Genomic DNA, 11497 nt, shown 5'->3' with positions numbered 1-11497 from the left:
CCTGGGAAGAAACATGTGGTACCTAGATGCCTTTTCACTTCATTTCATCTGTTGACAAAAGAAGTTTATGTTCAATTCAATAGTGAAGTGATTCAAGGTAAAAGTTAAAAGTCAACCATCCTTGGTAACTGTGTACTTCATTTCACAGTAATGTGTTCATTCCACTTTTCAAATTACTTTTAAAACCTGGCCTCATCAAAGCCAGCAGAATCTGCAATTAAACACTTAACAGAAAAAAAGACAAAGACAAAAACTAACTGCTTAGCAAGTCGCAAAGAATAAAATCCAAATCTCTTCAGCTAAAGGCAACTTTTCTGACAGACTGTCTTCAAGTAATCTTTACAAACTTTGCAGTTGATCGTTTATTTATTCCCTTCGGTTTTTCTCAGAAGATAGCCCCATACTCACTCACAAAGGAAAAGAGAAAATTCCATGTTATTTCAGTTGCTTCTGAAATCACCCTACCAGACAACACAAGCACACTTCACATCGTTCACCTGAGAAGAACTTGACTATGGTGACATCAGAATCTCCCCACACTCCCATCTCTCAGCACCTTTTGTTTCGATTTGACCTGAAAAGCCCTTAATACAGATGAATGGCTCAGAGGGCAGGTTCTCCTTAAGGCAAGATTTTCCAGCCTGGGAGCTTATTTGACTCAAAATATTTATTTCCTTTCCTTCGTATACAATTATTAAGAAATTTTATTTCCCAATGAAGTAAAAGGTTAACTATAGCATATTAGAGAGTGAGGAATTGTACCCCCATGTTCACTGCAGTATTATTTACAATAGCCAAGATATGGAACCTAAGTGTCCATTGATGGATGAACGGGTAAAGAAAATGTGGCATATAGCATTAAAAAAGAGACAATCATGCCTTTTGTGACAACCTGGATATACCTTAAGGGCATTATACTATATGAAGTTAAGTCAGACAGAGAAAGACAAATGCCGTATGATCTCACTTATATGTGGAACGTAAAAACAAACAAACAAACCAAAGCTCGTAGATACACAGAACAGATAGTCAGTTGCCAGAAACACGGAGTAGGAGTGAAATGGGTAAAGGGAGTCAAAAAGTACGAACTCCTAGCCATAAAATAAATAAACATGGCAACTACAGTTAATAATACCGAAGTGTATATTTGAAAGACGCTAAGAGAGTAGTTCTTGTACGTTCTCATCACAAGAAAAAAAATGTGTAACTGTGTGGCGATGGACGTTAACTAGATTTATTGTGGTGATCATTTTGCAATATATTCAGACAAGGAATCACTGTGTTTTACACCTGAAACTAATAGTGTTATACATCAATTATATCTCAATAAAACAAAAGAATCAGGAATTAGTAAACCTAGGTATACTTAAGGGTACTTATGGAAAGAATCTTTTAAAACATTAACAACTTTGTTATAATACACATTTGATTTATAAACTGATTTTTTGACATTTTCTTATCCTCTGTTTGCATGTGAAATTAATATCTCTACTTTTCAAATATCAAAACCAGGCTAACTAAAGAACTATTGTAGAGTTTTATGGTTATAGGAATATATTGTTATTGCACTTTGCCAAAACTATTACACATTACTGGAGACGTCATAACAAGAAACAAATTGCTGGGGAAGGTATTAACTATTTAGTATTTCTAGCCCATATGGAAATACTAATATTATGTATTCATGAAGATATGATAGGTATGTTTAGTACGAAATTAATATTCTCTCCATGGAATGGTTGGGTTTTTTTGGTTTCGCTTTTGTTTTTAGCATTTTGGCCAAATGCTCATAAGTACCAATGTCTTTCAAAGTTAGCACAGGTAGGTCTTCCTCATGATATAATGTATTGGGGAGACTGCATTCCAGAACAATTTATTATGGTTATGAGAGCTATTTCAACAGATTGGCTGACCCATCAAAGAAGGAGTATGCCAAGCACAGAATGGTAACGAGGCATTGCTCAAGGGGTGGCCAGCTTTCGAGAAATTCTCTAGGGTTTCATTAGGGGCCACACACTTACCACTCAGAATTATCAGACTCCAAGGCCTGTTGAGCCAGTCCTCAAACCTAGATGCAGCCTGAAAGAACGCAAAGCAGGCTGAAGGGCCATGCTCGAATGGGAAGCATTGGTGTCTGTGTGTGTTTGTGTGTGTGTGTGTGTGTGTGTGTGTGTGTGTGTACAGCATCTGTGCCTACATTTGCCAGAAGGTAGAAAGAATCAGAAGAGGTGACAAGTGAGCTACATCTTGAACAGTGACTCAGAGGATGTCTTATGAATAAGGAGGGAAAAGCCCTCCTGTAAGGGGGGAGTGAGTAGCGCGCAAATGCACAGCGGTCTGAGCAAATCCGCTGCGTTAAAGGACAGCAAGATGTTCACAGCGGCTGGATTGTAACGTGAAGGGGAAAGGTGTGGTGTAATGTCCGTTTCTCCCGGGAGAGCTGACGATTCTGGAGGACCATCCTCCAGGACTGGCTTAGAGATACCAGCCAGGGCACGTGACCCTTTAGGGCCCAGAAGGATGGCCTGGGAGGGGCAGAACGGTATAATGTCGGCAGAGACTGTGGCCCAGATTCTGGAGCAGATTGCCTGGCTCTGCCCCTTTCTGGCTTTGTGACCTTAGGTGTTTTACTTACTCATCTGTAAAATGGGAATAGTCAGAGCATCTGTCGTAGGGTTTTTATGAGGATTAAATGAGTTAATTATTTGTAAGGCATTTTGCAGGCATCAGGCAAAGAGTAAGCATTACTTAAGTGCCTGGTAAATAAAACAGTGCTTGCGGCAATTAAAACATCAGCCCTGGGCTTCCCTGGTGGCGCCGTGGTTGAGAGTCTGCCTGCCGATGCAGGGGACACGGGTTCGTGCCCCGGTCTGGGAAGATCCCACATGCCGCGGAGCGGCTGGGCCCGTGAGCCATGGCTGCTGAGCCTGCGCGTCCAGAGCTTGTGCTCCGCAACGGGAGAGGCCACAACAGTGAAAGGCCCGCGTACCGCAAAAAATAAATAAATAAACAACAACAAAAAATCAGCTTTTTATCAAGAGTACTTGCTCTGGATTCCAGGCTTGAAGAGAGCCTGGAATTTTTTACAAAAAGATACTTCAAGGATCACTGAGGTCTCCTCAGTCTAGAATCTTAACCCAATAACTTGCTCAAGGAAGAATTCCAGTCCTGACCCATGTATTTAATTGAACTGAACCTTACGCAAGAAGTTATGGGTTGTATCCTAAAGGTGGTAAGTACTGAGCTCCTCAACAGAAATTGAATATGAGTCTCTTGGCTTTAGGAGACAGGTTAGGAAAAAGACATTAGATGGATGGGTCCCAGGCAGAGCCAGGAGAAAAGCTGCTTCCCTCAGGACTCTCTGATTATCCTTTTCCTCTTTGAAAAGAAATCATTCCTTTTTATAGGTTCTTCAGAAAGAAATACAAGGTTATTAAGAACATTTTTTAATTCACATAGCCCAGATATTTTGGGGTAACTGTGTCATATTACTGAGTTATGTGTCCAGATTGTATATTTAAAAAATTGCTGTATATATATGAGCAAATGAAAAATGAACTGTGAAATTCCTTATAATTGCAGCTGCAGTCTCCTAAATGGAGCATTAAAAATTTTACAGGAACCTCTGGGTGGCACTTTGTCTTCAACTTAAGCCTGTGTGGCATGAGAGTCACACAAACCTCATTGAGACAAATAGAAATGGGGGACAGTTTCCTAAATTGTTTGAGATTTCTATGGCAATCTACTGTCCTCTACTCAAAATAATGAAAAAGACAATATGCCAATTTCATCACATTAAAAGAAATGCATATATACATGTATGTGACACAAAATTCTGACTTTTAAATTCAGTCATACTAATGAAAAATATGTCAGGACCAGCGTCTGTTAAAAATTAATTACTGCAGTTAACAATTTTAGAATAAAAATCTCTTTCCAATGTTTACAACTTAGAGACTTAACATTTCCTTAAAATGCAAATTAATTTGAATGTCTCAGCCTATCTCTCTGCCACCACAACATCATTCTTCCCTAAATAAAACTTTACCTATAAAAATAATGGGTGAGAAAACCTGGATAAAAGATAACTTATATGTATTGATAACTTGGGCTGGATGGAAACCATGATGGATTTTCCTATGTGATTTCTGGAAAAAACAAATACATCCAAAGATGCTCCATTTAACTAAATAATAAAATTTCTTTTGAAAAACAATAAGAAAATGAAGTCAGGAAAATAAAAAGAAGAATGCTTTCTATAAGAGACTAACAAAAGATGTCTCATGTCACAAGTTATATTACCTTTCAATACAACTGTGCTCCCTAGTGGGGACTTCTGAAAGGTTTCGTTTAAATTTTTTAGAAGTTCGTTTCATGTAAGCATCACCACATATGCCAAATGATCCATTAAGGATACTCCATTATAGCTTAAAGAGTTTTCAGTTAAACACACAGGGTATCGTGGCCTAAGATGCTAAGAAAATACACAGCTCATTTCCATTTGATGTAACTCTGCAGGAAGATATTATCCACAGAACATCTGCTGCATTAAGGCAAGCATTTATACAATGCCTTCAGAACAATTTTGAAGATTCTGACCTCCCTGGACCAAAGTCTGTCTGTCTTAAGGTTTTGGAAAGTTGGTCAATTCTCATTTTCACACGTGAGATCTGTGTATACAGAGGGTGCATTGCAAACATGCCTAAGGATTTAAATTATATCCTTGTGTTTCCTCGAGAACTTTCTACCACCAAGCCAACCCACCCTTCTGACCCACACCTCCAAGACCTTCTGTCTCGGGTCTCTCTCAAGCTGGGAATGTCAGAGATTAGAGTATGGACTGTCTGAACTTCTCTCTGACTTATTCTGCTCTCTATGTGCCATCCCACTGAGAGTCAAGGGTCCTGAAAACACCTTTGAGTCCAGATTACATAAGGAGTGTCTGCATGCTTGGAAAGAAAACCAATAGCTGCAATTCACTGAGAACATCCTAGACTCCAGACACTAAGCCTACCCTGAGAATGTTCTGCCACGTGAGCCCCTGAAGCCTGTTCAAAGTCAGTGGTGCAAAAATATCCCCAGGGGATCTTGAACAAGTGCAAAGCCAAAGATGCAAAAGGAAGTTTAGACAGCTTACTTCTGGAAAGTAGAGTTCTCCTTCATGGTCCTTTATGTTTTGCTTTCTTTCCACTCATTTGCTCTCGCCATAAATCACCAAACTCAGTTACACAGGATGGAAAGAATGCCAAGAACCCAACTAGTCTGAGAGAGATCGGGAGTGATGTGAGGGGGCTATAAGGACCAGGGAGGACGTGAGCCCTTATCTTTAGGATTTTCCATAAAAGTGGAGGCAGGGAAGGAAGGCATTCTAAGTGGGTGATGGCAGGATGAACAAATCTGAAAGACAGGAATTGCCACGAAGTATTCAAGCAACAGAGAGCACACCTGCTTCACCAGGTGGAAGGTCTGTGTCGGGGATCATTGGGGTGGTTGAGGCCAGATAGAAAAGGTTCTTGAATGTCAGCCTAAGGGAGCTGGAATTTAGCACACAGAAATGAGAAGTCATTAAAGGCTTTTGAGATCATGAAAACCACATTTCAGGAAGGCTTATCTGATAATGATGTGCAGAAGAGATTTGGAGGGACAGGGTGGATTGAGGAAAACTGGAAAATAGGAAGTATCAACGTGCCCTCAGCCAAACCTCTGCCTTTAGCTCCGTTTGGTGACTTGGTGTCAGAGGGAGAAACCCAAGCAGGGGATAAATAAAGAACTTCCCCCATCCGTCTCACTGTCTCCCCGCTCCCCAGGGCTAATCCCACCCCATCCCCTAGCACAAACACCCCTGGGAGAATCCCAAGTCCAGCTCTGTACTCCTCCTCTCTTTATTCACTTGCTGAAGACGTACAACTAGATAAAGAGAAGCCTTTCCTTTTAAGGGCACTGGATTCTGCTTAGCTGATAAGGACCCTTTAAGATCAGCAAGTCCTCACCTGGGACAGGGCCAACTAAATAGATCTGAATTGCCCTGGATAAAAGGCCTCAGTCTACAGAGCCTCCTTATCAAAGCTACTAATCTTTCTGAGTATTCTTCAAGCTGTACTCAGCCCTACTGAAGTTTTCTCCCACCTGCTTGTCAAGTTTGAGGTCAAGTTTGAGGTCCACAATGTTGCCAAATGCCAGGTCAGACGTGCCAGTCTCATTCTAAGGACAGCACACCTCTCTTTCCAGCGAGACCTGTGCTGACCTCAGCTTGCTTGACCTTAACTTGTCTCTCTAGCACTGCGGGTTTCCAGTGACCATAATGGACCTGACCCACCTTCTCATACTGGTGCGGTCACCTAAGGAAGTTGCAGCCATCCAGTCATAGGTGGGAAGGTCTGACACACATTGAGAGCAATGGAAGGAAAAAGGAAGCTTCCATCAAAGCATCCTCGACTTCTCCTATCATACCATAGTGAAAGGGCTAGAGTCAAATCATTCTAGAAGATAAAATGGACAGATCATTTCCACGGGGTCTTGTGAAAGTCAGAATCATGTCAGTGGAATTCAATCTTAAAATGCCTTTGTGGCACTGGTATTAGGTAAAAGGCCTAGAAACTCATAGTGATTATGTGCACAGGCAAAAAAAAAAAAAAAAAGAGAGACAGAATGAAAAAGAGACTTCTTTGCTTTTCCTCTTTCAAAGAGATGTAAATTGGGTCATTGAAGAAAAACTCAGAATGCTGGCCCTCAAGAAATCTTCATCACTAAATTCAGGTCGATTCATTTCTTTCCTGTTGTACAAATCTGGAATTTTTTTAATAAAATATTTACATCCTAAATGAAGTTGAGAGAAGGCAAAGAACAGAAAAATGGAATTGTTAATGAAAGGCAGTGGAAGATAACAAAGGTACTGAGGGACTTTGTTCTATTTAGGCACCTACATAAAATACTACAGCCTAAAAGTAAGATATCTATAAGCAAACACAACCCAAAGTCCTGAAAATGCAGATGTGTCTGACAGTGATACCCAGGGATGTATGATGGAAGGTCTGAGTTTGTTCTTTCATTAAACAGTTATACCTTTAATAACAGGAACTTATTAAAGTTTAAGGAGAGATAATTGAGATCAGTCTTGAGGACCAGAATGAGTTTGGCAAGTGGAATAAAAGAAGAGAACATTTCTCATAGAGAGAAGAGAACGAATTAAGGCCTAGAAGCATAAAGGGGCAGGAAGCCACTTACAACTCTTCTTAGCCTGTGTTCATTCCAATGGAGGTAAATGACATTTGAAAAGTATAAAGAAATGAACAAATGTAAGGAATTTTATAATTGCTTTTATCCTTTGGAAGCTGAATTTGTACAACTGTATTTCATTCTAGAGATACCAAAAATAGTATAGCATATAAGTGAAACAAGTCAGAGAAAGACAAATACTGTATGTTATTACTTATATGTGAAATCTAAAAAATAATACAAACTACTGTATATTCAAAACAGAAACAAACTCACAAATATAGAAAACAAACTAGTGGTTACCAAAGGGGAGAGGGCTGGCGGGGAGGGGCAAATTAGGGATATAGGATTAACAGGTACAAACTACTAGGTATAAAATACATAAACAAGGAAGAATCAACATTGTGAAAATGACCATACTACCCAAAGCAATCAACAGATTCAATGCAATCCCTATCAAACTACCAATGGAATTTTTCACAGAACTAGAACAAAAAAATTCACAATTTGTATGGAAACACAAAAGACCCCAAAAAGCCAAAGCAATCTTGAGAAAGAAAAAGAGAGCAGGAGGAATCAGGCTCCCTGACTTCAGACTATACTACAAAGCTACAGTAATCAAGACAGTATGGTACTGGCACAAAAACAGAAATATAGATCAATAGAACAGGATAGAAAGCCCAGAGATAAACCCATGCACATATGGTCACCTTATCTTTGATAAAGGAGGCAAGAATATACAATGGAGAAAAGACAGCCTCTTCAATAAGTGGTGCTGGGAAAGCTGGACAGCTACATGTAAAAGAATGAAATTAGAACACTTCCTAACACCATACACAAAAATAAAGTCAAAATGGATTAAAGACCTAAATGTAAGGCCAGAATTATAAAACTCTTAGAGGAAAACATAGGCAGGACACTCTATGACATAAATCACAGCAAGATCCTTCTTGACCCACCTCCTAGAGAAATGGAAATAAAAACAAAAATAAACAAATGGGACCTAATGAAACTTCAAAGCTTTTGCACAGCAAAGGAAACCATAAACAAGACAAAAAGAAAACCCTCAGAATGGGAGAAAATATTTGCAAATGAAGCAACTGACAAAGGATTAATATCCAAAATATACAAGCAGCTCATGCAGCTCAATATTCAAAGAAACAAAACCCCAATCCAAAAATGGGCAGAAGACCTAAATAGATATTTCTCCAGAGAAGATATACAGATTGCCAACAAGCACATGAAAGAATGCTCAACATCACTAATCATTAGAGAAATGCAGTTCAAAACTACAATGAAGTATCACCTCACACCAGTCAGAATGGCCATCATCAAAAAATCTACAAACAGTGAATGCTGGAGAGGGTGTAGAGAAAAGGGTACCCTCTTGCACTGTTGGTGGGAATGTAAATTGATACAGCCACTATGGAGAACAGTATGGAGTTTCCTCAAAAAACTAAAAATAGAACTACCATACAACACAGCATTCCCACTACTGGGCATATACCCTGAGAAAACCATAATTCAAAAAGAGTCATGTACCACAGTGTTCACTGCAGCTCTATTTACAATAGCCAGGACATGGAAGCGACCTAAGTGTCCATCAACAGATGAATGGATAAAGAAGATGTGGCACATATATACAATGGAATATTACTCAGCCATAAAAAGAAACGAAATTGAGTTATTTGTAGCGAGGTGGATGGACCTAGAGACTGTCATACAGAGTGAAGTAAGTCAGAAAGAGAAGAACAAATACCGTATGCTAACACATATATATGGAATCTAAAAAAAAAAAAGAAAAGAAAAAGGTTCTGAAGAACCTAGGGGCAGGACAGGAATAAAGATGCAGACGTAGAGAATGGACTTGAGGACACAGGGAGGGGGAAGGGTAAGCTGGGACGAAGTGAGAGAGTGGTATGGACATACATACACTACCAAATGTAAAACAGATAGCTAGTGGGAAGCAGCCGCATAGCACAGGGAGATCAGCTCAGTGCTTTGTGACCACCTAGAGGGGTGGGATAGGGAGGGTAGGAGGGAGACGCAAGAGGGAGGGGATATGGAGATATATGTATATGTATAGCTGATTCACTTTGTTATAAAGCAGAAACTAACACACCATTGTAAAGCAATTATACTCCAATAAAGATGTTAAATAAATAAATAAATAAATAAATAAATAAATAATCTTACTATCTTCTCACCTGTGAGGTCTGTTCTGATCTTCCAGGCAAGCAATGGTAGTATAGTAGTTCTGCCTTCTCCCTTCTTATAATTTTTGTTATCTTCAAGCAGTGATCACTCCTCTCACATCTTCTTGTTCTGAGGAGGTTAATTTAGAAATAACTCTTGACCTCTTTTTCCTTTTCCACAAGCATTCTTTCATTCTGGGCTTAATCCTCTTAGCCACTATTCTTTGTCTGTTATGGCTATTCAATAAATATTTGTAAATTTTTTAAAAAATTTAATAAATTAAATAAGATAGATAATCAACAAGGATATATTGTACAGCACAAGGAATTATAGCTGTTATCTTGTAATAACTTTTAATGGAGTATAATCTGCAAAAATACTAAATCACTATGCTGTGCAACTGAAACTAACATAATATTATAACTCAACTATACTTTAATTTAAAAAATAGTAGGCATATTAGGGGCATTATCCCTTTGGTAGACCATAGAAAAACTTAGTACCCAGGTATTTGCTCCTGAACAAAAAGAATAAAACAGTGGAAACTTCTCCTTCTTCTGCTCTTTCACCAAGTCATAAATTGCTCCTTAACTGAGCTCAGGGTCTCTACAGAGAAAAATGGAGAACCACAAAGGAAGAGTAGAAATGCAAAAGAGAAATCTAATAATTTCTTGAAACATTTTATCTACTACTATCCCCTCCCCTCTGTTCAGTGGTTCTTAATGTTGCTAGGTTCTGGATTCTTCCAAGAACCGATGAAAGCTGTGGACCCCCTCCCCAGAAAATTGCACATGTTGGTCAAAGTTCAACCCAAAGAACAGAATCCACTTGGGAATTGTATTTTGTATTTTTCACCCACGACAGAACAGAAAGGCTCCCTGGATGGCAGAAAGTAAGTTAAAAAGCATAGAAAAAGAGTAAACAGAAAACAAGCACAAAAATATCTGCACACATGTAGCCTATCCAAGGGCTCCCAGCTCAAAACTTCGCCATAGAAATAGAGACCTTAAAACAACAAGCCCAGGATGAGATAAGACAGGGAACAAAGCACTCTGCATTAAGCACCAAAGAATGGTTATTCTTTCATGTCAACCTGTCCACCCTGCAAAAGCTGAATTGTACAAGCCACCCTGCAAAAGCTGAATTGTAAAACCAACAGGAGAATACAATCATGTGACTTGATCTTCAATTTCCTCATCTGCAAAGTGGGTACAATAATAAAATCGTACCCTATCTACCTGCTGGCATGGCTGTGAAGGTCACCATAGAGAACATATGTGCAAGAGTTCAGAAGCTCTCAAGTGGCTATTATTATTATGTCTGATCCAAGATATAGATCACCTTTACGGAATCGATAGATACTTCTATAATCCACTTGAAAGGAAAGGCTATTACTACTGAAGTGCTCTAATCAATTAATAGTAAATAGTGCATTCTAAAATTAGCTGCCTCAACATAAGTCCACTAAATAATATCTGACTGATCAAGTAGCATTTCCACGAACAAATATCTATTAAACACGGGTGAATCTGCAGCAATGTTATTATTGAACCAGTATATATGGAACGCCAGATGCTCCAGAATATTACTCACAGGAAACAAGCACAGGGAGCTGAAGTTCAGCCTCCTACTGGAAACGCACTTTCAACTCAAGAGAGCCCATTGGAACTCACCACCCTCCCCTCAGCCCAAACTCCCTCCTCTCTCCTTTTCATTCTCACCATCCATAGCATCCCTGTCCACCTGGGCTTTCATCACTTTCCATTCCACTTTCCCCTCCTTCAACCCCCATATTCAGTTAAGCAGCAAATCCTGTCATTCAACCACCAGTTGAATGACACGTGGCTAAAGGCAGTGGTGTCCCAGACTGGAAGAAACCTGGATTGCTGAGTCATCACTACAAGGACAATCACCCTGAAATTTCAGGATTTACCTTAGCATAATCAAATGCATAATTAAGGTCCAAAGATAATCAGTATATCTAACCTTAGATGATCTTAGAATAATTTAAGTTCAGACACCCCCTTCCCATCTTACACAACTATGCATCCTGACTTTACCACCCTTCAAATTCATGGCTATTTTT

This window comes from Globicephala melas, chromosome 18, assembly GCF_963455315.2.
Source record: "Globicephala melas chromosome 18, mGloMel1.2, whole genome shotgun sequence".
Classification (NCBI taxonomy): domain Eukaryota; kingdom Metazoa; phylum Chordata; class Mammalia; order Artiodactyla; family Delphinidae; genus Globicephala; species Globicephala melas.
The sequence above is the reverse complement of the archived record's forward strand: the minus strand, read 5'-3'. Positions refer to the sequence as shown.